Raw genomic sequence first — 3169 nt, 5'->3', positions numbered from 1 at the left:
ATCGAGTAGACATCGATCAGAAGGTTTAAGTCGCAGCCGGTTAAAAGGCTGGCAGTGGCAAGCAACGGTGTGGAACGGGGCACAGCCGGCAGATTAGGTTGGGTTCGGTGATAAGTGATCGCGGTTCCCGGACTGAAACTCTAATTAATACCTCGACGCTTCGTTTGAGCCGGTGACTTACGGGGCTGTCGGCCGGGCGCAGAATTACGCTGAAACTGCCGGCACAGCGGCGTTGTCCTTCAGGGGCGGTACGACCATTTGTTATCGAGGGGGGACTCGAAACAGAGAGCGGCCGATCGTCGACCACCAACCGCTTTACACCACCTGCAATCGTTGTTCTCGACGTTCTCCGCCGCGGATGCGATGCAATCGCTATCCCCTCTCGATGCTCTCAATGCCTTTACGTTCGATTTAACGAGCCACGATACCTCGTCACCGACGATGAAACATGAAACCCGGTATCGAACCTCGAATTGATTTTAGTTTGTTCTTCAATTTTCAGTCATCGTCTTTGTCGTTCACTAAGGAATACGAAGGAACGGGTCGCGGTAATGGGCTGCTTTGCCACGAATCGATGAAAAATATGATTAATGGGTCGGTCCACCCGGAAAGAATAATTCTTTTTCTGCGTCTCTGTTCTTCTTTTCTTTTTCCTTTTTTTCTCTTTTTTTTCTTTTTTTCTTTTTTAACGTGTCTCGATCCAAGTTGAACTGATCGATGGCTTCCCAATGAGAACGGAGGAATTGCGAAAACGCATGTTTCGGAGATAATCTCGTTAGTTACGTGCTATAGTCGTTTTAAAAAAATGTTCTTCTCTATAAGGTACCAACGCGGACAGAAACGATTTATCTCTCATGGGAGTCCATGAAACGTAAGCGAGGCGTCACGGTCGAACGTACTCTTGAATTCAGATTTCTTTTCACGATTCGTCACGAATCGACGCCGATGGAGTAGGCGAGCCGCCGTCGCGTCGTTTTCCTTTCGTTCTTTCGAAAAGGGCGTTCCTTTCTCTCACTTCGGTTTGCAACTTGGTCTTAGCCAATCTATCGCCCGCTCGGTATTATGCGGTTTAGTGCATCGTCGCGACACTCTGTGTATGACTCGGTCTCATAAACGAGCGAAAATCCCAGGCGAAAGGAAAAGAAAAGACGGAAGAAGATTCTTCCGCTTGTTTTCTGCCCGTCGTTTAATCAGCTTTGTTCCTCCAAATTTTTCTAGAATGGTCGTTTTGATCGGACAGCCGGGTGAATCTGCGATATTCGTTAATTCGAATTATCCACTGATTATCCATTCTCCTGTCGCATCACCGTTTCTGCTTTTTACTTTTCACTAGTACAGTAAAAATTGAAACGTCAACAGCTCTAGCAAGTTAAAGAAATTTATATATCACGTGAATCTGTCTTGAATTAGAAATCTCCAACATTTGCTGGGAAATCTCCGTAATAGGGAAAATGCAGAAGCGCGAGATATTTTCGAGCATGCGTGCCGGGGACTGAATACAACATGGCTTGCGAAAGTAATTGCAAGAAGAATAATCAGACTTGGCGTAACGTTAGGAGCGAGTTTCCAAAAAGCAGGGCAAAAATAAGGCGAACGTCAACCCGTACCTTCAGCTGCAGACAAATTCCAGCTGACAGAGTGTCCGTACGGTAGTATATAGTAGACTATAAGGGTTACGTCATGGGGCAGGAAGCACGCTCTATAAATGACCCAGGGAAAAAATATCGAGCAGAAGAAAGTAAAGGAGCGGTCAAGAGTGAACGGCGAAGACGAAGAGGGAGATAGGCTGGATCACGCGTTTCCTGAGCCACCAGCGATGTGACGAAGTGCATTTTACACAGGTGCGCGGTCACCCTTCCGTCGTTTTCCCTCGCTTCTTATCTCTTCGTCGTTCCACTTCTACACACGCTTTTTCGCCGAAGACAATTTGTCGCCGGTCGCGATACTCGAGTTGAAGAAAACGCTGCCTGCGGAGGACGGGAGGAAATGGAGGGAGTGTAAACTCGCGAGTCTTGGAATAAGATGCTTTTGGCGACACGAAACGAACGGAAAAGTGGAGTTTTCAAATGGTAAAAGACGATTCGAGAGAATAAGTAGACAAATTGTCGATGACTAATTTCTATCGAAGGGGAATAGAGGGAAAAGATAGAAATCCAATTAAATCTATGAATGGAACGAAGAGGGACACGCGGGTAAGATTTCCAAAGAAGCTCGGTCAAAGTTCCATGACCCTTTTCTTCTTCTTTCTCGTTTCGCCGACCCTTCTCTTTTACTATGTCGCGTCATTCCTACTACTTTCGTCTCAGTCGGTTTCGTAGCTGGTCTCCGCTTTTCTTCGATTTTTCTCTGCTCTTTGTAAAGCAGAAAACTTTCGCTCGATTGAACGGACAATCAACGACGATATACCGCGTCTCGCTAACTTTTATAAATAACTTATGGCCATTGAAAAGGATAAACAGCGAGTGGGTGGGGTAGAGCGAAAAATAGAACGAGAAGAACCGGCTGTTTTAACAGGGTAAGAATAAATTGATTTTTACGATAATTCGCCCTCTCGACCGAACGAAAATCATAAATAAAACATGGGAAATTGTAAAAGCTTAACTTGACAATATTCCGTAACAGAAAATAAATAACAATTTCTCCTTCTTTGTGTTTAGGTAAGTCTATGGTGGAGCGGAAAACCTTATTGCCCTGGAAGCTGGCTAATATCATCTCTGTAGAAACGTGAGTAATGTTTTAGTAGAAAAATTCATGATATTAGTACATGATAAGTACGATCGATCGGACAGACATTGCTCGATCGTTTATCGCTTCCAAACTACATGCTCTATCTCGGCTTTATTAGATTACGGTCGACCCATGATTCACCCGAAACCGCAATTGGAATATTTCATACACGTGCAGACAACAGGCTGGATTTGTCATTTTCTTCCATACGCGTACGACTATTCCCCACTTATTTATTCCCTAAAAGCTGACCGATCTCGAGGAGAGGGTGGGAAAGGAACGCGCCCTCGGCATAGGTTTTGCCGTCAGGTTAGGTTCCTTGGGTGCAGCAAGGTCGGTTTCCAACCCTTACCGCCTTGAAACCCGAGGGGTTAGAGATGGCGGTTAGATGCGGCCAGCCGATTAAGACGTCGATAAATAATATTAATTGTCGGCCAACTCC

At 45.4% G+C, this 3169-nt stretch overlaps 1 protein-coding gene across 6 annotated transcripts in view; it reads left to right on the top strand.

Annotated features, from left to right (window-relative positions):
* The window catches only part of LOC100742326, a 268312-nt gene that overhangs the window by 97213 nt on the left and 167930 nt on the right, over window positions 1-3169 (top strand). The window contains exon 1 of one of the 6 annotated variants that reach the window (XM_033324141.1): window positions 2493-2515. The exons of 4 other annotated variants lie outside the window; for them this stretch is intronic. The gene's annotated coding sequence lies outside the window, so the exon portion shown is untranslated. Of the gene's footprint in view, window positions 1-2492; window positions 2516-2703; window positions 2725-3169 lie in introns of those variants that run through there. One more of the 6 variants, XM_033324142.1, reaches the window with a different exon arrangement.

This window comes from Bombus impatiens, unplaced genomic scaffold (assembly GCF_000188095.3).
Source record: "Bombus impatiens unplaced genomic scaffold, BIMP_2.2 scf_1506, whole genome shotgun sequence".
Classification (NCBI taxonomy): domain Eukaryota; kingdom Metazoa; phylum Arthropoda; class Insecta; order Hymenoptera; family Apidae; genus Bombus; species Bombus impatiens.
The sequence above is the reverse complement of the archived record's forward strand: the minus strand, read 5'-3'. Positions and strand labels throughout refer to the sequence as shown.